At 46.6% G+C, this 23594-nt stretch overlaps 1 protein-coding gene across 7 annotated transcripts in view; it reads right to left on the reverse strand.

The window, feature by feature from the left end:
• LHFPL2 (LHFPL tetraspan subfamily member 2) overlaps positions 1-23594 on the reverse strand; it is a 154080-nt gene that overhangs the window by 54691 nt on the left and 75795 nt on the right. For 4 of the 7 annotated variants that reach the window (XM_035014714.1, XM_035014711.1, XM_035014709.1 and 1 more), the window contains one exon: positions 10569-10651. The exons of the other annotated variants lie outside the window; for them this stretch is intronic. The gene's annotated coding sequence lies outside the window, so the exon portion shown is untranslated. The remainder of the gene's footprint in view (positions 1-10568; positions 10652-23594) is intronic. 7 annotated transcript variants of the gene reach the window in all.

A 23594-nucleotide genomic window follows, 5' to 3' on the forward strand; every position in this document is an offset into this window, starting at 1 on the left:
TCCTGTAGAACCTCAGAACCCTCTCTAGAACTCCTCGATCAGGATGTCCACTGGAGCAGGACCCCAGGTGACCCGCACGGTGAGAAGCACTGGCGGACGCCGTACCCGATGTGGGTCCACAAAGTGAGATGCACTTGCTACCCCTGGTCTCGTGTCCTGGGCTTCTCATTTCCATTCCAATGTTTCCAGAGCCTCAGAGCCTCAGAGCCTATTCCACTCCTTCCTGCTGCCTACCTGAATGTGTGAATATTACCACAGTGGAGGCTGTCATGTTTCCCAAGTCAGTAAGAACAGGTGCCCATGACACCAACCTTCACATTCAACCCTTTTCACTAGTCCTGAAGATGAGCAGCCACATCTGCCTTGGCACACCTTCCCTTTCCCCCCGTGATCCCCACAGGAAAGGAGCACTGCAGTGTAAGCTGCCCCTTCACAGAGCTCCTGTCCTGTTGGAGATCCACAGGCTGCCGAGGCCTCCAACCACACACTACAAATCCTTCCTGCTGTCTCGTGCCCAGCACCAAGCACACACCAGCAAACACGACCTCGATAGCATGAGCCCTAAGTCTGCAGCCTGCTTCAGATTCCTGGCGATGCCACTCAGGAGCAGCGTGAGGACCCTGGGCAAGCCGCTAACCCCTCTGAGCCTGTTTCCTCCTCTGTGAAATCAGAGGAAGCACTTAACTCAGTGTTCTGCTCAGTTACTGGGGGAATAAACGGCAGAGTGTAAAGTGCTCAGCACAGTGCCTAGCATATCTATGCACTCAATAAAGGTGGTTATTGCTCTCATGAAACACAGCTCGTGCTCAACAAATATTTGTTAACTGATTGACTTTCCCATCACCTTTGACTATCCCACTTCCCTGAGAAATGGAGAGCTTTCAGACCCTCTGCACCGTCATCTAGGTTGCGGATGAGGCATTGCAGTCGCTGGGGCGGGGGGGTCGTCTCTGGACAAGCTGGCCACATCAGCATCCCAGGATGTGGGTTGGCGGGATAGAGACCTGAAACCGCACAGCCAGGCAGGGCATTTTCCTTACCGCCACTCACAACTTCTACACAAACCAGCCAACTTTTTGCTTTTTTTAAAAAAAAGGTCATTAGCATTTCCATATGTCTCCTTTTGAAGTTAATAAAATAGATTTTTAAATTCCATTCCAACCCACATACATCTCTCAATTCTCTGGGGATCTCACAATGCACTTGGGTAGGACCACCCATTTTAGCATTTAATGCTCTCTCAATATTTCACATAGACCGTACGACTCTCCAGAAAAACTCTAAGTGGCCTCTTAGCTGATTAGCACAATGTGTGGCAAACAGAAGGTATTTTTTTTCAAGTACGCATACGTGCATATACAGGTTTCCTTTTCAAGCAAAACAATAAATGTTTCTGCATTTATTTTGCACTGGCAAAGTGCTAAGCAATGTAACAAAATATATGCCATGCCCATCAATATCCATTTCTTTGTGCGCTAAGAGATATGTTTCACGTTAACTAAACTATGAAATGGAACTCTTCCAGTTTTCTTTGGTAAAGTCTGAAAGTGTAATAAATGAAAAGGGACTGAATTAGGTCACTGTCTTGTTTGTTTCCTTAAAAAGAGACTGGTGATGATCTCTGGGCTGCAACATTTTATCTGCCAACGCTGCAAAATTGACGGAAGAAACATGCTATGTCTTTCCAAAAATAATGGTTTCCGTGTTAGTTCCTCCTTTCAGTTCTAACATCTCAGTCCCTGATTTCAACACGCCACAGGCCTTGGTCTTGGCCTTCCTTTTTAGGAACCGTGACGGCCTCACATTCACAGCCTGCAGAATGCAGGGGGCCTGGGGGTCACTAGCAGGGACTGGCGGGAAGAGAACCACACTGGTCATTTTCAGTCTCCCTAAGATGGAGAGGAAGTAGAGGTGTTTGGGACCATTCCTGGCACCTCTGTCCGGGCCATTTATTTGAGCATCCTGTTGCTTTGGCTGCCCCACAACCAGCTTTGACTCCTAAGGGGCACATCGCAACAGCTAGAAAATTCACTGTTTAATGGCAGCCCTGGACGCCAGCTCCTCCTCCAGGGGGCAGACAATGGTCTCGTTGAAGCAGCTCTGGGGTGGACGTGGAGTGACCCGCTTGTCTGAGCAAACCGACAGCAAACCAGCCAGGCAGCTGTTCCCTCGCTATGGGGACATGGAGAGTTGTCATCCCACCCTTGGCCCTTAGCAATAAGGAAACCCCTGTGTTTTCGGTGAGGAAACAGTCCTGACCTCTAGCAGTGCCAGAGAGAATCATGAGAGGGTTCTGAGCAGAGCCTGAGGTCTCCAGGAGGGGAAAAAGGCAGGAACATTAGCACTAAGAACAAAGGAGCAGAAAACCCCTTACCTCCCAGGGAGAGGAAGCAGGTCCCTTAATTAACTGCCTGATATATCACCCGTGAGTGGCAGCCCCACCTCCCCAACTCTCTACCACCCCCACCTCAGCCCAGATCTGCATGGCACTTGCTCTCCAGACAGATGCTAAATCAGCTACTTTGAAACGAGTTGTCTAACAGGATTTCTCAGTTGGTGGGTAGTGAAGGTAGGGGCGAGGAACCATTTGGGGACACAGAGAGGGCAGGAGAAAGTGGGGAAGGCAACTTCCAAGGATCTATTGATAACAAATTATGAACACGCTGACTGAAGGCCCAAAGGCCTTATGAGTGCTTCCTTTGTAGTTTCTCAACTGAGTACCCCCAGTGCAGTCGTGAGATGTGGGAGCCCACTGAAGGACACTGCAGAACTCCTATTTCACATGTAATTGCTGCTTGTAGAAACCATTTCACATTTACTGTTGTATGGAGAACACAGAGGCAGCCCACGGCCTGTCATCGGACTCACGGCTGGGCCAGTCACACAGTCCTTGGGAAAGGGGAGGGTCCCCTTTCATAAACTCTTACACTATGACCAGCCTGGCAGCTGATCAATCAGTTACTGAAACAGATCCGGGGAACCCAGGAACACTCAAAAGGGGGGAAAAGGTAACAGACGAACCCATAAAATACTACGATGCTGCAAAAACCACACAAGAGAGGACTTGCAGTTCAGGAAAATGGTAATAACTAAAGCAGTGCCAGGTGCCTGGGTACCTACACAGGTGAGGGCAGTCATTAGCCTACAAACAGTAGAAGCCATAACCACTAAGGCTAAGTTAAACTAGAAGAAAAAGGAAAAAAGCATCCGCATTGAAAAAAACGCATTTCCATAGTAGAAATAACAGTAGGATGCTTTGAGTTTGAATTCTGACAAGGGTCCACTTTAAGAGGGAAGCCATTTGTAATTCTAGAATCCTTAAGCTACAGCAATTTAGTAGCTCCGTGACCTTTGGATTTTATTTATTTATTTATTTTTTAAACCACTGTAGTTAAGCTTTTGTCCAACTGCCTCTACATCCTTGGGAAGTAAATTCTTCAGCATTGTGTGATGGCTCCGATTTGCCATCAGGAACAGAAAAGTGAACAATCTCTAAGAGACCTCCCATTACCCCAGAGCCTGCTTTCTCCAGTAGGGTCCCTGGAGAGGCTCAGGTTTCTGAATGGTAAACACTGCTATGGGCCCAGCAGGACGACTTTACGGAGCTGCCAAACTTGCTTTGTCCCTCTGTGGAACCTACCAGCAAAGGGAGCTTGTGAATTGCTTCCCGAGACTTCTAGGAATCGCCCTGCTCGGCTGCTCCTGGTTGCGGCCTGTGTGTGTGTGTCCCGGGAGGCAGAGAACACATCTCAGCCTTTCCCGATCCCCTCCGAGCTCCCGTCAGGCGGGTTGTCTGTGTGCCCACCTCCGTGCTGTGGTCTCCGCACCCTTCCACTGCACAGGGCCACCGCCCCTCTGTCCTTCAAGGTCTAGCCCCGGTGACATCTCTTCCATGGAAGCCTTTCCTTTCAGACTATCCGCTCCCACCGAATGGGATCCGGTCTTTACCTGAGCCCCTTCAATGGCACAGCACTTTTACGGCACGGTGCATTTAAGAGAACATCTTTTCTCCCTTCCTGGAGAGCCCTACAAACTTCTCGAGCTCCGAACCCTCACCAGACTCACTGTCACATGCCCACGGCACTGCACACCCAGGGCCTGCTCAGTAAGTGCCTATGGGAAGCTGCCTAGGGCCCTGCTTCTGTCCGCAGGGAGGGCGGCAGGTGTCCACAGACCTCGCTGGGGCACGGGGACGGCGCTCGGGGACGGCGCTGGGATGGCAGCCTCCCATCCCTCCTGCTGGGGCTCTCTAGGCTTCCCACCTTCCTGCTCTGCCCCTCTGTGAGGATGGAGAACAGCAGGAGAGTCGTGGCCATAGCCTCACCCTGAGACACAGTCCTCAGACCCCAGGCCTGGCCTCCCGGATACACGGGGAGAAAGAGCCTTTCCTCAGCCGCAGAGTCACCTCCAGATACATACGGCTGTGGGCCTGAGACCGGGAGATCGGCACAGTGCCAACCAGGACAACACATCAGGAGGGTCAGGGCAAGGCATGAAGTCATTGCCGCAGGTGCACCGAGGACAGAAAATGTGACCGGGGGGAGGAACTGACGGGGCGGGGGGGATTCTGTCATAGCCTTTGAATGTCTCTTGCAAATTCCGGGCTGGGATGCTAAGGGCAGCCCCACCTCCAGCGGGCAGGCTGTAAGCACTCTGCCTCGGCTTTTGCAAGGGGGCTGAGAAGGCAGCACAGCTGACTGACCTGGGACCAGGTTGGAAGGGCTGAGGGTGGCTGAGGAAAATCACGGACCACCCACCAGTGCCGAGGTAGCAGTGAGAGGGAGACACTTGACGTGCCAATGGAGTTTCCTGTTCTGGGCTCTGGGCAGCCCCTTGGGTAGCTCTCTTCTAGACATTGGGCAATTGCCTTACTTCATGCCCCCAAGCTGTGAGGGCCTCATGCCCAGCCTGCTGCAGACAGCAAACTCCTGAGGGCAGGGACCACGAGTGCCTCCCCGACTCAACGTCACAACCCCCCTCAGCATCTGGTGCACATAGCAGGTGCCCAGTAACGACCTGCTGAATGACACCTCAGAGGTAAAACAGAGCTCAGATTTTTGGTTTGGAATCGTCAGAGCTAGTACATTTTGAACACAAAGTACAAAGACCATATCAGCCTCTCCATTCCTGGATTTATGTGGTAGGGGACAGGGTGGGCATGTAAAATCTCCAAATCAAAATCCAAAGTTGCCTTCTTATGGGGCTACCATTTCTCAGAGAAAAATTAGCCAGGAAAACCTCTGTTATGATTTTTGTCAATAAGATGAACATGTATCATTTGTCTGAATCCTCAAGTCCCAGATGTGGGCAGACACAGCGAGGACCCACAGCTCCGCTGACTACAGCAGTTTCAAAGCAGCTTGTTCTGGTGAGGCCGGGCCACCTTGGTGTGGAAAGTCAGGCCAAGGGCAGAAAAGTGTGCCAGGAGGTCCTGGGCCATATTCTGGTGCTCGTGCACATGTGCACACACACTCACACACACACACACTCACACAGATACACACTCACAGACCAGAACACAGAAACAAAGACACAACCACTGAAGTGACTGTTTGAACTGGCATTTAACTGCCTCTTAGTCTGCTTTTCAGTAACTGGGTCAGAATCTGAACTTTTCTTTGTCTTCCTTTTTCTAAAAGAAAACATTCCCTAACCAAAATATGGAATTCATCTGCATGGTAATCCCAAGTGGAGAGCAGACTCATTTCCTCTTGATCTGTGTCTCACTCACGCCCACTCACTCTTGTTTCTCATGGACAATGAATGGAAATACTCCCCTGTAGGAATCTCAACCGCCCTCTTTGAAACAGATGTTCTGGAAGCCCCTGACAAGCTGCCCGTCACTGTGAGGTGGATCGCACACGTTCACAGCCCGTCGGGTCCGACGCTTCTGCACACCCAGCTCCAACAAGGCTCGCAAGAGCTCAGAGAGCTGTTCCATGAGATCAGAGAGAACTCTGTAGTTCAGCAACTTTTTCCCCATGTCCCCTTTTAGCAACATCAGGAGGCCACTTCTAAGGCCCTACTTCAGCAAAGTCATTGTCATCTGCTACAGAATCAAGAGTGGGATTTCTCGGGCACGTCTCTGTAAAGACCTAGTATGGTCAAATCCTTCAATGAAAACATTACTTTCAGGAAATGAGCCACGCACTTGGGAAAGAAAATGAACTTTTGTAAGCCACCAGAGCACTGTTCATAAATTTCTGCTAGGCGAACGGGGCCCTCGTGGCCTGGGAGAGTTACTGCTCAGTACTTCCTAAGCACCCACAGAAGCTCACGTTTCTCCCTGAGGGCCTCACTTGCCCCAGGAGAAAAATGTACTACAAGCTTTCGTCTTGTTTAAAACTGTGTGATGAGTGGAGGCAGATCAGTCAAGCCACCTGGGTGTGCTGTGAAATAGTTTCTCCAACAGTTCCAGCTTTTCCAAATGCACCTATAAAAACAAAACTAAATGCCTGTTAAATCTACTCTTTAGGGGAACCTACTTTGCTCCAGAGTCAACTGACCAGAGGGAAGCTTCAGCAGAACCTAATACACTTGCTCGAACAATCTGGTTATTGGCCAGAGTAAAGAACAGGTTCATGCACATTTGGAAGGCCATGAACTAAGGCAAGAGCAGACACCCAAAAAGAGACCTTTCCTTACCCAACTTTCGCTAAGGCCACAATACAGAGGATGAACTGGAGAAGCGAAGGAATCTGAGAGAAGCAACCAACATTTAAAAAGAAAACCTGTAGGGGCGCCTGGGTGGCTCAGTTGGTTGAGCGACTGCCTTCGGCTCAGGTCATGATCCCAGGGTCCTGGGATCGAGTCCCACATCGGGCTCCCGGCTCAGTGGGGAGCCTGCTTCTCCCTCTGACCCTCTCCTCTCTCATGCTGTTTCTCTCTTGCTCGCTCTCCAATAAATAAATAAATAAAATCTTAAAAAAAAAAAAAGAAAAGAAAACCTGTAGGGGCGCCTGGGTGGCTCAGTTGGTTAAGCGACTGCCTTCGGCTCAGGTCATGATCCCGGAGTCCCGGGATCGAGTCCCGCATCGGGCTCCCTGCTCGGCAGGGAGTCTGCTTCTCCCTCTGACCCTCCCCCCTCTCATGCTCTCTCTCTCTCTCATTCTTTCTCTCAAATAAATAAATAAAATCTTTAAAAAAAAAGAAAACCTGTGAAACATTATTCCCATCTGCCTCAGCAATGGGCTTCAAAGGTTCTGATTTCCACTGCACCAATAAAACTTCCCATGACTGTCTGTGAGCCATTAAACCCAGGCACAAACATACTTCTAGAGCTGTACATGCCTGCTCAGTATTAGTACACACTGTTAAGGTTAGACTATCGGCTCCTTTTCTCTACATTCTTCTTTCTATCAACGAGGATTATTTACATGTAACACTAAATTTCAATTTTATTTGGAGTAAACTTTGAGTGGAATGATCATAAAGTTGTAATTATGATAAAAAAAAAAAAGACATTTTCTCAAGCCAGGTATCCTTAGGTACTGCATTCACCAAACCCAATAGGAGGGAAAAAATATACATATATGCATACGCACACACACACACAAAGATAAAAATATAAAAAGGGATTAACAGAGAAGGGCAACATAGTGGAATATTTAAGGACATAAACTCTAGCCCAAGGGACCCATCCCCAGCTCCATCACTTTATCAGCTGTGTGACCTTGGGCAGATTAGTCTCTGGGCCTCAGTTTCCCCATGTGTGAAATGGGGATAATAGAACGTACATTTCTAGCGTGGATGATTCATCTTGAGGCACAGTGTCCAGCAAATGGAAAGCTCCCAATAAATGGTTGCCTTTATCATGTGGTTCTTACTAACCTCAACTCCAGAACCCGCTGGTGCTTGCTTACTTAAGAACGACACAATCTGGCAGAGTCACCTGCACATATGACTATAACTGGCCTCTTGTTCGCCTTGCCATTTAGAGGTCACAGTCTACACGTTCTGTTTATATTGACAAAGTTTCCTGAGGACACAGTAGTTACACAGAAATATCTATTTGTTTAGTTCTTTGCTTTTTGCTGCTTCCAAATGTCTGTGGATTGATCTACGTGGATCCCAGAAATGTAATCGTTAGCTGCTTGGCTAAAGAGGCTTCTCTCTGTGTTTGTGTTTATTAGAAGTCAGTCCTCTGAACCTGTGGTTTGCAAACTTTCTTCTTGAGCATGGAACACTATTTATCAAACAGAATCTGACAAGCAACCCTAGATGTGTATATGAAACAGCGAGAAGCAGAGCTGGTGCTGATTATAAAATGAGTCGACGATGACCACCATCACCTCCAGGTAGCCCCTAAAATACCATTAGGAACTGTAGCAACTGCAGCACTCTGTGGAAGATGCTCAGGAAAACACTGATCTAAACCACTCTTCCAATTTGGATCTCAGAGCCTATAAACACCACATGGCCTGAACTTGAGTCTCATTGGTGAGCTCCTGCTTTTCATCTCCTAGCTCTGTCAGTAACAACAAAGTCAGAGACCCACAAAACCAGGATCCCTTGCTTCCTAAACATTCTTAACATGGCTGTGGTCTGTGCAGAAACACAGACTCTTACTGTCTTTGTTTTACTAGACCGTACACCGAGTTACAGCAACTCCCCAAAAGAAATGCCGTAGGATCACAGTGTTCACATGGCTGTGCCATCCAGTACGTATGATGTATGTTATCATTATTCCTGGCTTCTGGAGGAGCCATGTTCCTCTTACACTTTGTTTCACCCTTTAGTCCATGACATACAAACCAAGATCAATCCAATCTAGCGAAGACCCTGAAGAATGTTGGAAAAATGTTCAATGCCTATGCCACTCTCATGCTGAAAAATATACCCTTACAGGGCTTATGAAGTACCACACGGTTTCCACACATATGAAATGTTACAGGGATGAAAAAATTAGAGAGAAGTTCAGGGTAGGGGAATCAGAAGGCTGAAGCAGCTGGAGAAAGTCATCACTTCAGAAAGCGCCAAGACCAGGAAGCAGGCTCCTCCTCCTCAGTTTAATGGCTGCTCAGCAGAAGCATGACATAGATTCAACTGTGGGAAGGCAAGAGGTAGAAGGAGACTTGCTCAGGGTGGTCTGAGGAGACCGGCCAGGAGTGATGGGGCTGGAGCCAACCAACAAAAGATCCCAACCAATAGGGAGGAAAATATTTCCTCCACAGAAAAAGCCGCTCCATCTCCCAAGGGAATGGCTGGAAGACTCCCAGCCTGAGTCATTCGGAAACAGATTTTACAAACCGCTCCAGAGTATCCCAGGGGGAATGATCAGGCCATGACGGAGGAAGAGACTTCATGACCAAGTGGGTTTTTTCCAGCTCCAACTCCCATGATTCCCAGAACCTTCTGCTTCTTCCCAACTCACTGCGGCGAGCGTGGCCATAGCCTGACCGTCACGATCCTCCCCTGTGAGCCCGGCAAGGCCTGGGCGTAGCTACTGATGTGGCTCTGCCTGAGTCCTCCCAGCTGCCACAGTGAGCCTGCAGTCCCGGGTTCCGTGTAAACAGCCCCACCTGGCCCCAGGGCACTGAAGAGATGGTGGATGTGACAGCCGAGGATGCAGAGCTGCCAGGCCCCGGGGCACTCAGCAATCAGGCCGCTGCCAGGGGCACTGCCCCGGGCCTCTTATGTTTCCACATCTCACTGGGGCCTTCACATCTGCTAATCAGATTTGCTCCTGGGAGTCGGCAGTCATTAAACTTGCTGCGTGGCTGGAACACTGGCAAGGTCTCCCATCCCTGCAGCTGTCCAGCGAGGGGAGCAGATGGGCTGCATCCGAAGCTGTGTCTGCTTGAATCTAATTATTAGGCTGAAAGAATGAGCCCTAAGTGACCCTGGTCACCTCAGAGATGGCTGGTCAGACAGGCCTCGGGAAAATGTCGCCCCGACAGCAGCGGGGGAAGGCTACAACTTCTCCATCAGTCCCTCTCTCTCACCTTCTTCCCGAGGCAGTGTGAGCACCAACCATGCTGGATCACTCACACTGGGACCGACTGGGTGCCATTTTCTGGTGCCGTCAATCATATGTCAAACACATTTTTTCTTGGTACCTATTCACTTGACTCAGGTTTCTAGAAAAATCCCTGTCCAGAAATTTCGTTTTAAACCAGAAAAGCCTCACAGAAAGTATCTGATTAGATAAACCACCACATTTTTTTTGGTCTCGTTTCAGTTTTTAATTAGATTCTAATTAATTTAATAGTGAAGACGGTAGCTATTGCTGTGTAACAAAGCTTCTCAAAATGTAGTGGCTTAGAACAATGATTTATTATTTCTCACGATTCCTTGCGCTGTCGGGCAGTTCCTCTGCTGGTTTTGCCCCGGCTCATGGATGCGCGGCTCTCAGAGGGGTCAGCCATGCTGGAAGGCCTGCTGAGCCCTCATCCGCACAGGCAGCAGTTAACGCAGCCTGCTGACGGCGGCACCACGGCCCTCCTCCATGGGCCTCTCATCCTCCTGGAGGCTGCACTGGCTTCCTTCCATGCAATCTCAAGGCAGAGTCCCCACAGGGCAAAAGCAGAAGCTGCTGGACCTCTCGAGGTCTAGGCTCTGGAACTTACACAATGCTTGGGCCGCAACTGTCTCTCCAAGTGAGTGAGAAGGCCAGCCCGGCGCCAGGGGGTAGGGAAATAAGGCTGCGGTTCTGGATGAGAAGAGCAGAAAAAGGATTTGTGATGGTTTCAAATGCACCGCATGTCGGCATCTTCCCAGTGTGTCAGAGTGACAGGACTTCTGGACGCTGGTCACAGGTGCTCTTAGACCAAAGGGATCCCAGAACAGATGCCGAATCCCACAGCCCACACTTGAAAAGCCGCTGTACCCATTACCACGTTAAAGTCTCTGAAAAGCCCCACAATAAAAATGCATCCTGCTTAACAATGAACAAATAACCTTAAAGAAACCAAGGGAGACTACTTTCCTGTAGTAGTTGGAAACCTTGGTCACGAATCCTGGATTTGGGGAATAGTTCTGGTTTTGCATGCTTTGTTCTTGGTGACCTATGAAACATCCCAGAAATGTCATGTATGTTTCCAGAACACCTCCTCCTAACATATGAAAGTGGCACCACTACGGCGGGTCCTGAGGTGGGGTTATAAAACTAAAAGCCACCACAGTTCTCTCTCAGGTAAGTAGACATGAACAAACTTCTGCTCAGAATCATCTCGCATAGCCCTAGAAAACTTTCTTAAAAGTTGTAGGCACAGGGGCGCCTGGGTGGCTCAGTTGGTTAAGCGACTGCCTTCGGCTCAGGTCATGATCCTGGAGTCCCGGGATCGAGTCCCACATCAGGCTCCCTGCTCGGCAGGGAGTCTGCTTCTCCCTCTCCCACTCCCCCTGCTTGTGTTCCCTCTCTCGCTGTGTCTTTCTCCGTCAAATAAATAAATAAAATCTTAAAAAAAAAAAAAAGTTGTAGGCACAAAGGTTTGGAGGCTTTTGCTTCAGATATAGTATTTCTGAGCACCGACATTAGTACTATTTCCTACAGAATGAACATGAACATTTACTCTGACTAAACTTCACAAATTTGAAATTCAGGGAAAATAGCATGACCAACAGCAGAGCAGAAGGCCAAAGACTATGCTTCCACAGAAGCTGATCAAGAACTACTCTACTTCATATCTGCCTATTGGTCACCAACCTGTACCCTCCCATAAATCTGTACCCTCCCGTCGTTTTCTGCTCAGTCAGAAAGAAAAAGCTCATCCATCCTCAAAACCAGGTTCTCCACTGGCAGCTTTCAATAGCAATGATACAGGGGACAGTGGTCTAGTGCTCTGGTCATAAGACCGCAATGATTCTAGTGGTGAGTGAAGATTCACGTGGGCTGGGCCAAGTCAAATCATGATCTAGGACCGCTGAGACGCACGCACTCACGAGATCAGGAACAAGGGTGGTCTCCTCAAATTCAAGAACCAGACCCCGAGCACAGTCCCTGCACACAGAGTACAATGCACAGGGAAGGCACACTGCAATGCTGGATGCTAACTACAAACCTGAGAAAATATCCTATTTACCTTTGTATTTTCTCTTGTGTCAGGGAGAGTGACTGACAAGGAGAGAAGAACCTATGCATCTGGCTGCTAGAAGTTTCTTAGAATTGATTATTCTTATATTCATCCACTAAAGGACAGTGATTCACCCTGACAGCTGTCAGGGGGGCGGTTTACTAAATCGGACTCAAGACATCTCAGTATTTCTTTCTCTGGCAACAAAAACTTGTCAGTCTTTGTCTTATGCTGTGAAATCATCAGGGAAACATCTCCTGGAAGCCTGCATGAAGTTTCAAAGGATGGGATAAAAGTGAATCTACAGACAAATGGAGGGGAATTCCATGGGAAAAAACCCCCCATGTGTGATAAAAGAGGAAGGCGGAACTCCTAAGGGAGACAGAATCCTGAGCACACTGGTCAGTTTAAGACATAAACAAGGTGACTGACCGAAGGAACTCCACAGCACAGCCCCCTGGAGAGCCTCTCTGAGAGTGGACGAACGACATGCAAGCTTGAATTTAAGCAGCAAGAGGTCGGTGCAAGGATGTGGTGAGAGGGTAATGGACCAACTTCCTCAGGGTTCCTAGAGATGCGTCTGGGAGTCCGTTTTAGCTCCTGCTCCCAAGTCACCCTGAGAAACGGCCCTAGGATGGGGACACCACATCGTGTGCTTTTTCCCTCTACCAAGGTAGCTACTCTTTTAGAAACAGGGGACAAAAATGACAACCAAGGGATTCAGCTGCTCAGTGGGGTACGGGAGAAAACCTGCAGCTGGCTTTCGACTTTGTTCCCTTTCTCAGTCCATGCACTGAGGGATTCTAAGAGCAGACGTGCCCCCCCGAGCACGGCCTAAAGCACCACCACACTAATGCGATGACACAGCGAGAGCAGAGAAGGGGGGAATTAGGAAGAGAAGCACTAACAATTCTAAACTCTATTATATATAGCGAGGTATTTCCAGAAATATAGAACACTTGGAATTGCTGGAGTGGTAGAAAATACATGGCCCAGAGGGGACAAGGATGTATCTAATACTGACCACCTGCGTGAAGCAGGCCCATTCCATCATCGACAAGGCATCCACAGGCCATTCAGATCAGCTGCTAAGCACAAAATGGTCGTTTCACTGCCAGAAGGCTGCATCTGTGGAACTTGGAACCCCACGCAGGTTGTACAAGCTCTGTTCATCACCCTACGTTATTTCTACGACGGCAGGATGTTTGCTAGGGAAACCGGAGGGGACAGAAGAGGTCGGGCTGTCAATGCCATCTGCCTTCCAACGGTACATGAAGGCAGTGGCATGGCCCTCAGGACTTGGACAAGCCGCCTTCTCCTGCCTGCAGGTCCAGCCTCACGACACCGTGTTCCGCATCCCACCAACCACTCACTGCTCCCTGACCACACGCAGCACTTCCAGCCCCCTGGCCTCCGTCCACACTCGTCCCCACCTGGACACCATTCTCTCCCTTCATGCCTTAGTGAAACCTAGTCATCTTTAAGGCCCAACTCAAATGTCGCAGCTCTGGAATGCCCTCCCCAAAGGTCAGCATTAATTGTTCCGTCCTCTGTCCCCAGTATTCTCCATTTATCACAGAATCAGTGGCTTCTCTGCTCGTCCTCTCATGGCTGGATCGGGAACTCGCTGAGGACAGGGACGCTGTCCTACTCTTCGCTGCTCCACCGTCACACAGCAGGTCTGAGCGATTAGATATCCGACAGCTTCAAGATCGCATCCACTCGTCCCCTAAATGACACTCATGGAACAGCCAGCAGGATGTTAGAAGGTATTTTCCATCTTAGGATGTGTCCTCAAGACCGTTGTGTAACAGAGAGGAATCAAAAGAATAACAGGGAAGGGTTCTTTTTAAGGTACACTAACAGCTTGGATTCCCCCTTCTTTCCTTCCTCAGGAATTTCCCCAAGTAATGTAAATGGCTCTGTTCAGACTTGGCTGGCCAGAGATTTCCGTCAGGTTTTTGTTTTCTTCCAGATCTGAGTGCATGGAAAAAATACCGTAATTTCCTTGTGGGCCTGGTTACAATTCTATAGGCCGATGAGCAAGGAGGAAACCTCGGCCCTGTAAGAAGCCCTGATAATCCAGTTGTTCCATTTGTTACTGTCAAGGCTTATCAGTGTTTTTGACTGAGACATGATGCGTCATTTTAGGATCAACATCTAGACACCTCTCAGAGATCATCCCTACATCCTCCCTTCCCCATCTCAGGATTAACGGTATCAAACTCTCAGTATTTTTTTTTTTTTTAAAGATTTTATTTATTTATTTGACAGAGAGAGAGACACAGCGAGAGAGGGAATACAAGCAGGGGGAATGGGAGAGGGAGAAGCAGGCTTCCCGCCGAGCAGAGAGCCCGATGCGGGGCTCGATCCCAGGACCCTGGGATCATGACCTGAGCCGAAGGCAGACGCTTAACGACTGAGCCACCCAGGTGCCCCAAACTCTCAGTATTTTAAATTTACTTCAGTATCTATCAGACACTGATAGAATTCATACTCTACTAGCAATCTCTGCATGTGCTTTGTTTCTGACCAACCTGAGATGTCTCTAAGTGAACTTGTCTATGACTGTTAAAAATATTAAAGCAGTGGATTCAGTAGGCACCATAGTGGTCCGCGCGTACCGCTCATCTCCCTTGGGTGCTGCTGACGGCAAGCACCCACGACCAGCACCCAAGCAGAGAGCAGGCCTTAAGTGCCGGCCGCAAGAGCAGCCACCATCAGTGACGGATGTGAGGTGGAGGCAGCCTCTCCCCACTTGCTGGGCCCTCCAAGGGCTGGTTCTGAAGGAAGCCTCCTAGAATTCACCAGGGATTCAGGCCCAGGTACCCACAGCAGCAACTTAATCAAAATCATCTCTTTACTGCCTTTCATCTTCTCGCTAGTTCACATATCTATCTATTCCCTTACCAATGTTTTCCAGGATTACCTCCCAACCACCTACTTGTGCCTGAATCCCGGTCATAGGATCTGGTCTGGGGGGAAGCCAATCTAAGAAAAGTCCCCACACAGAAGCAACTCGATAAGCAATATGGGAAAGCAGACGTACAGGGACACCCCATATTCAAGTGTAATAAATATGCACAGTAAATAAAACACGGTCATGGCATATTCGTGCTGAAGAACTTTCCGTGTCACAGTCATAATGAGCCTGACAGCCTCAGGAAGCCAACAGAGCTGTCTTAAATCTCTGGGAATTAGTGTGTTATATGTGTTCTAAAAACGGACTGGATTTCAGGGGCTGTTTCCAACTTCCATGGCATTAAATTTCCTTTTATTCTTCCCAGCACCATATTTCCAATAAGCCCTGAAAACACGTACCCCTGGGGAAGGATATTTTGCTATTTTAATAAAGTCTTTCAATCCTTAGGAGACAATTCACCATATTTCATTCTCAAAAATATTAATTTTACTCCCCCCAAAGAATCTTAGGAAAATATTTGTATTTCTCGCCTGAGTTCCCTGGGAGGTGAAGTTGAAAAGCTAGCTAATAAAGGATAATTCGAATATTACAAAAAACAATACATATTGCAATATGGAAATAATTAAGATCCAAAGAAAAATTATCAAGCCCTCAAATCAAAAGCCCTTTCACTAGAAAGTAATGTCCAGGGGCTCTTGTTTGACTAGTACGTACTAGACGTTATTCGAGGCATACTTTGCTTTAAAAGAAGCAAGTAGGTACTGAATTCAAGTTTCTATAAGAGGTAAATTCATGGATGAGGATTTACTTCATAAAAAAATTCATAAATATTCCATTAAAATACCATGCCCTGCAAAATATCAATTTTATTTTAGAGAAACCTGATTTTTTTTTTTTTTAAAGACTGTATCTAATTGGGAAAACACACATTCCTTCCTCCCAGGAGTGTAGCCTGGACCAGGGTGGGAAGAACAGGGATGGAAGGAGGCAGAACTGAAAGGTTGTCCTATAACCCATGGGATGTGGGTGGTGAGGTAAAGAAGGGTCTCAAGATGTCACCCAGGTATCTGGTTTGGGAGATGGACTGGAGGTCTTTTTACCCAGAGAGAGAAGGAGTAGGTTCATTTTGGGGCACGATGCATTATAAGGGCCTGTGGGAATTCAGGGGAAGACCCCCTGGGCCTGCAGCCTGGAGAAGAGGTTAGGTTGGGGGAGGTCTGGCCCATGAGTGGCAGCCGAAGTCATGGGGTGGGCCAGAGAGTTTGGAGAATGCAAGGAAAAGAAGGAAGGAAGAGGAGAGAGGAGTCCCTGGAAACAATGATAAGGAAGAGGCAAGAAAAGTCAGCTAAGCAGTCTGAGAAGAAACACTAGGGAGAAGCAGGTATGAATCACTTCATGGGGTCAGTGAACACTGTATTAGGAGCCAGCATGTGGTGTTTATTATGATTCCATCAACATGAGCTACACCAGGTGCCTTGCACAGGCAGAGGGGACGGAGAAGTACCAGGGCAGGATGCGCAGGTTGATGGCTGGCGTGGCTGCCAGGTCTGGTGCTCCCTGGGTACAGCTGACCTTCCAGATGCTGACAGTCCCAACCGAGAAGTCACGTTAGAAACTCCAAGTGTGTTCTCTTTGACACTTCCACACCCAATTTCATCTCCCATACAGGACAATTCTGTATTCAATGAACTATTACTGAGAAGGCAGTAGGTGCAAAGTTAGGCATCTTAATCAACCTTTCTAGAAAATGGGTCAAAAATCATAAACATCGCAACAGTCATAAATGACAATTTCACCTAAAAAAAAAAAGGACATAATCACAAAAAAGAAAATACAGGTGGCTATTCTGTTCATGAAAAACATTCAATTTCATTAGTAATAAAAAGAGCAAAAATTAAAGTGAGGTGCCATTTACCTCCCAAGCCGGCAAAGATTCGGGTCGTTAGGGATCCTGGCAGTGCGCTGAAACATGCACTCTCTCTTACTGCCAGGGACAGAGCCCAGTGTTCCTGAAGCTATTTTTAAAACTGAACAAATATCTATAAAAGGACAGTAGAAGTTTATATTCAATTATTTTAAAAAATCAGAAAACTCAAATGTTAAAAACAGAAGGTTAAAATGATTTAAGTATATACCACAGGTATTATTTTCAACCACCGAAATACTTTAACAAGAAGCTTCTGGTGATAGGGGGAAATGAATATAGTATCATATGAAACAAAAAAGTAACTGGCTGTAAAGTTGTATACAGAGTAAGCACTCAATTAGGGGAAGAAAAGAATGTACAAAAAGAGACACTCTTTGGAGCTCGGCCACCAGATTGGAAGCGGTGAACCCTAAGGAGACGGATTTTTTTTTTTTCTCCTGCAGGTGTATAGTTCTCTGTATGAACCTGGATTATTTTGATAATTGGTAGAAAACACAAACATCTCCTGGCAATTCTAGTCCAGCAATAATAGCACATAAGGGTTGTTGCCTGACTTCACGAGTATACCAGTGTCCCAGGCACTAGGGAAGACTGAGGTGTGACCTTTGGGCAGCTGAAGAGGTAGTTACCTCTGCTTTGAGGTGTGCAGGTAATATAAATGTGCAAGCGTAACAGCAGCTAGAGAAAAAGAGAGCTCCTGGAGGTCTGCTCAAGTGACCTTCTCTACAACCACTCTTATCCCAAAATGCCTGACAGTTTCCAGAAGGAAAGACTTCAACGTACCTGCCGTGGGGTATAAATGGTCAAAAGTTGGCTACCCTGGCCGTGAATAATGATGAGAGGTCCGTGAAAGCAGTAGACCACCATGCCAGGCTGGCTGTGACTTTCCAGGCCACAGCCAGCCTATGAACATGAGCAGAAAAATGGATGGAACTTCAACTGAATCAGGGATGCAGTTTGAGAATGAAGCAGGAAGAGAGAAATGTGTTGATGAGACAACAAGACAGGAACCAGCTCTTTCAGATTAGTCACACTAGACTTCTAAAGTGAATTCTCAATCATATTTGCCTTCATTACATGAAAGAGATGACCTAAGCTGTGAGTTAATGACAGGAAGAGCCCATTTCCTAAAACAACTTGGCTGCGTATATAGAATGATTTGGATCAAAATCAGGTACATTTCTAAGTCCATCTGAGCTTGCCAATTAGCTCTTAAGAGTTTTTCACAGGCTGTTCTGGGCTGGTAACACAAGGTACAGAGACGGGGGCCAATCCCATCTTTACAGGCTGCCTGGCACCTAACCCTGTGAGACGTGGTGTGTGGCTGGCCTATGGCACGGGGGGATGCTGGTGTCTCGGAGGACAGGGCCACTGTACGAATAGTGGTTCCCACTCATATGAGGGCACGAGAAAGGGAAAAGATTACAAAAACCTTATTTTGGCTTTTGAATTAATCCAAAAGGGAATGTAGATTAAATCAATATTTAATTGAGAAGAAGCCGGTTTTTCTTAGGAAGTCATGATGAAATTTCAAAGAGCAAATAGGGTGCTTATGGGGGCAGGATCTCAGACCTTTAGAGCTATACTCCTGCCTTCTTTAGTGATAAGCAGGGATTGCTGTGGTCTGACCTGAGAAATGAGGTCAGACCACAGCAATCTATACAGCTATGACTTACCTGTGTTAACAAGCTTCATGTGAAATCATATGTATATTTTACAGTGACAGTGGGGGAGACACGTCTACGCCATCCCCGTGTATATTCATTCAGATGAGGAGAGTTCATCCCCTTCCTTTCAAGGAGCAGCTTACAAAGTGGATCATTAAGGTGAAAGAGCTTTCCATGTAAGGATCATGGCATCTCCTTGTGTAGATGGCATGTCAAGAGGAGTACCAACTGGAACCAGACCTACCTGACGGAGCAGCTATATATAGCCTTTCCCATAGACTTGAGCATTTGATCACAACAAAACTGTATGTTTGCTGATGTGAGATGCAGAACTTCCCTGTGGACTTACTCCATCAGATGGAGGACCTAAGAATTCTCTGTCGAATAATCCTTTAGAGAGGCCCAGAATTCACAGGAAGATGGATGTTCTCGCCACATCAGCACTGAGAAGAGCTCCTTTCCACGTGGGGAAGCATAAGAACCCCTGGTTTCACCTACCCTCCCCCAAACGGATGACTTTTTCTGCTTCTCAAAAGAACTGAGACCAGCACATGAGAATTCTCTTGACATCTATTCCTCGTACTTGAAGCTTGTTTCTGGCACTACTACTCTTCCTATCCCAGAGAGCTGCCCCAGTTCTCCTCCAAAGCTAACCACACAGGCACTCACCCCTGGGACTACGCTTCATTCCATTAGCTGCAGCCCTGCCCACCTGACCCTCTGAAGCCTCCCTCTCCACCCTCATAGTTTCTTGCCGAGGGCACCTTCCTACCTGGCTTCCTAGCATCTGGGCAATCTGCTAGCCACGGTGCCTTCCTAATATCTAACCTCACTTCTCTGCTTAAAAGAACCTTTGTGGCTTCCCAGATTATAAATGGTTCATACTCCCAAACTCCCTTATAAACGGGAAGTTAAACTTCAGCCTACATTCACTCCTCCGATTTTCCAATATTTAGCGAGCACATAACATACAAGACGCTATGCTGTGCAACCCCTAACGTGCCTGGAGTAGAGTTCTCTTCAGAGGATGTTATAAAACTAGCTCTACAGTCTAACCACAGACATTCATCTTCCATCCATTCAACCGATATTCACTGAGCACCCACTATGCATCAGACATTGTACTGGGCACTGAGGGTATAATAAAAGATTCAGACCAGCCCTCAGAAGTTCACAGTCTACGAAGGGAAGCAACTGTTCATTCTGTCCCTGCTGAGAAGAATGCTCAGGACTCTCCTGTCAAATGGCACAAGTCTAGCCAAAACTTACCAGAAAAAAGGCAAGCCGTCAACATACAAGTAACAAAAGCAGAAACAGAACGGCTTTCACTTTAAGTCTTTAATATATCCAATTACTCTGATTTGCTTTTTTAAAATCTTGAAAACCACAATCTTGTTTTTACTTTATTTTCTCATTTTCCTATCCAGACACCATATATTTGATTCAATTTACCCTCAGTAAAGGAAGAGGGCTATTACACCCTCCCCTATTAAATGTTTCCAAGCTACTGGTGGAAATGAATTCTATACTCTGTCCCTGGAACTTAAAAACCTCAATGTCTTAATAAACTCTATGCAAGGAAAAGCCACTTTTTGGTGGCTACAGATTCTTCATGAAATGTGATAATGGCTTGTATTTAGTACAGAAATCTCAATCCTGCTTAATTCCTGAATAGAACGATTTTGGAAAGTAAACTCTCTCATTCATTTACCCAGCCTGGAAAAGTCTGAGGATGGCAATGTATTTGCCATGTTTATCACACGAAGGCATGTAGTTTCATGGATCAAGTACACACAAGGGAAGAATGTTGACAAGGAAAGTGGCTGGTGTTTGTTGGCACCAATTACACAGGAACAGAATCAGAGGTTAGGAAAGCTCACCACCATCACCCTGTGAGCCAGCCAGGATTCAAACCCAGACCAGCATGATTCCCGGTCAAATACTCTCCCCCCTGCCGCCCTTAGACTACATTTCAGCAGAACCCAGGGCATGAATGAGAAACAAATACATGGATGATTCTAACTGGGTTCTCTTCTCATGTTTCATACATATACTGGTGACAACTAAGCATCTAGCCAGCAATCATTCCCTTGAGAATGTATCTCTGTATTTCTGGTACCACAGTAAGAAGAGAGTGCTAATTCACTGTAGGTCGTTAAAAGTCATTTTCTCCGGGATGACAGTTCCTAAACTGATCTGCTGGGGCATGTCAAAATGTGACCCTGGGAACATGGTACCTGAGTCAAATGTCAAAATTAACAATCATCAAAGAAGCAGAACATTTAACTGAAAAGTAGTGTTTGGGTTCATATCCTGGTGGATAGTGGTGAGTGTCTCCCTTGGAAGTGAAGAGGAGAAAGGTCTACGGCAAAGACATCAAAACTGAGCCTCGGGCTGTATGACATAAGGTCCAGATAACACAGCAGCTATGTGCCTTTTCTTTTTCTTTACAATTTTGAATATTTAAAAATATTCCTCTAGGGGCGCCTGGGTGGCTCAGTTGGTTAAGCGGCTGCCTTCGGCTCAGGTCATGATCCCGGAGTCCCGAGATCGAGTCCCGCATCGGGCTCCCCGCTCAGCGAGGAGCCTGCTTCTCCCTCTGACCCTCCCCCCTCTCATGCTCTCTCTATCTCAGTCTCTCTCTCAAATAAATAAATAAAATCTTTAAAAAAAAAAATAAAAAAAAATAAAAATATTCCTCTATATGTAGACTGTGAACAAAAACTTGAAAAGCAGAGAAAAAGCCACTTCCATAACCTTCACAATCTATTAGAAAAAAACTGTATTTTACTTAATAGATTAGAAATTACCCCATTCTTTCAAGGATCTTCTAGAGCATCAATGTCCAATGGAAATATTATATGAGCAGGTACGGCATTTCAAAATTTTAGTAGAAACATTTAAAAAGAAGATATTAATTTTAATAATATATTTAACTCTATATATCCCAAATACTATCATTTCAACATATAATCAACATAAAAAGTATTAAAAATATTTTACATCCTTTTTTCCTAACACTAACACTTCAAAATCTGCTGTGTACTTTGCACGTAATGCCCATCTCAATTCAGGTACTAAGTTTTCATCAGAAATACCTGACCTGATTAAACCATATAAAATGTACAGTTGAAAAATAGATCTGCATGCCCAAGTTGCCTCAAACATGCGTAAGAGTTTTCCAGTAACTGAATTAACTATCAATTCTAAATTTTCAATGAACTAAAAATTCAGTGCTTCAGTCACACTAGCCATGATTCAAGTGCTCAACAGCCACACGGGGAGAGTGGCTACCAGAATGGACAATGCAAGTCTAGAGCTCTCATTTCGCTCATCTGGTCAATTCTAGCAAAAACTCCCCCAGATGGGGAAAGATTCGTTTACTCGTGAATAGAAAACCAAAGAAGACTAACTCCCAATGCTTCACCCTTCTGATAAGGGAGTCCCACTTTGGAGGATAAGGTCACTCTCGATTTATTCAGGAAAAAGATGATCCTTCCTGATCTAAATAACATAACATGACACAAAAGGCAGCTCAATAAGCCAAAGTTCAATTTGAAGAGATTTTAAAACTATGGATATTTTTTCAAGTCAGAGTCTCTGCCTCCCTTCTTGTGTCCTGGCGAATTTATGAGCATATTTACTGAGATTCAATAGGTGCTAGTTCCATATGCCTCACTCCACACACAATACATCATTTAATCTCACAGCAATCCTGTGTGAGACAGGTGAGAGCCAGAGAGGGTGTTAATAACTTGTTCAAGGTCATACACCTAATTATAAGGTGTAGAGCTGGGACTCAAGCCCAGAAAGTCTGATTAGATTTTTTTTAAAAGCCTGCTCAATAGAAGCCCCCTAATACCAACTACACACCCTAAATTCACGCTTTTCAAAGATTTCCCACATACACACCCTAAAGTCACGCTTTTCAAAGATTTCTCACAGTTCGCAGAGTAGGCAGGGCAGGAGAGAGCAGGTACTACCTCGCCACTCGACCAGTGAGGCAGAGGAGGTACCTGGCAGGGCCGTTCCTCCATCCCACATCCAGGGCTTCTTCCAAGGCCCCTGATGCTGCTAATACCCCACACACATGCTATCTTTACCTCGCTGAATCCTCCAAAGCACTCTGGGAGGAAGGGGTATCCACACGTAAAGAGGTGCGGGTTCCATCAGGTAAAGGAACATGCCTTAGGTCACACAGCCAAATGGCACCACGTCTGGGATCCCAACCCAGGTCTGTGCCCAGCAGAGATGGACTCTCAACCTTGGACCACCTGAGGACAGGCTCCCCTCAGACTGCAGTGACTCCTCATTCAAGAGAAACCTTTCAACAAGTTGATATGATGTGAGTAGTCAGATTTCTTCATAATTCACATGCTGTTATTTCAGAAAGGCCACTCCTGTGTCTGACTTGGTCAAGTTTTACTGTATTTGTATGGGATGAACTCACAATTTAAAAAAAAAAAAAAAAAGATAGATAGAAGGTGAGTTTTATCTGGCTAAATCTTCAGAGAGGGAGATTTCAAGGATGAACATGACTCCTGGAGACACTGGCAGAATGGAACTGGCTTCTCCCCAGAGCTGATTAAACAGGCCAGCCTGGCCAAGATCCAGGGTGACAACCCACAGTGGGGGACTAAATCATCACTGGAATACATGGGAAATATGGAGCCACTTAACTCGGGCGTTCACATGCGACTTCTTACATAATGGACAAAATGGCAATTGGACCTGTTTCCACTCAAACAGACAGTGCCTGGGAGTTGAAATAAACACATTCCTCACCAGCACAGGTCTGTCTCTGTTGAGAATATTTTCCCTTGTAGATCTGTAGGAGTGAAAACAGGCCTCACTACCAACCCCAATGTCACCTGGCTGACAGGCATCTGAAAGTCTGGACCTGAACAATGCCTGGCAGAGTGTTATTATTAACCAAATTTTAAACAGACTTATGAACACCTGAGTCAGAAAATCACATGTAATAAATCCCTTGTTTTCAACATACAGGAACAGATATATATTTTTTATTCATAGTCTTCATTAATAGAAAATCACTTTCATCT

The sequence above is a fragment of the Mirounga leonina genome, unplaced genomic scaffold, assembly GCF_011800145.1.
Source record: "Mirounga leonina isolate KUSES-001 unplaced genomic scaffold, KU_Mleo_1.0 Mir_168, whole genome shotgun sequence".
In the NCBI taxonomy this organism is placed as follows: domain Eukaryota; kingdom Metazoa; phylum Chordata; class Mammalia; order Carnivora; family Phocidae; genus Mirounga; species Mirounga leonina.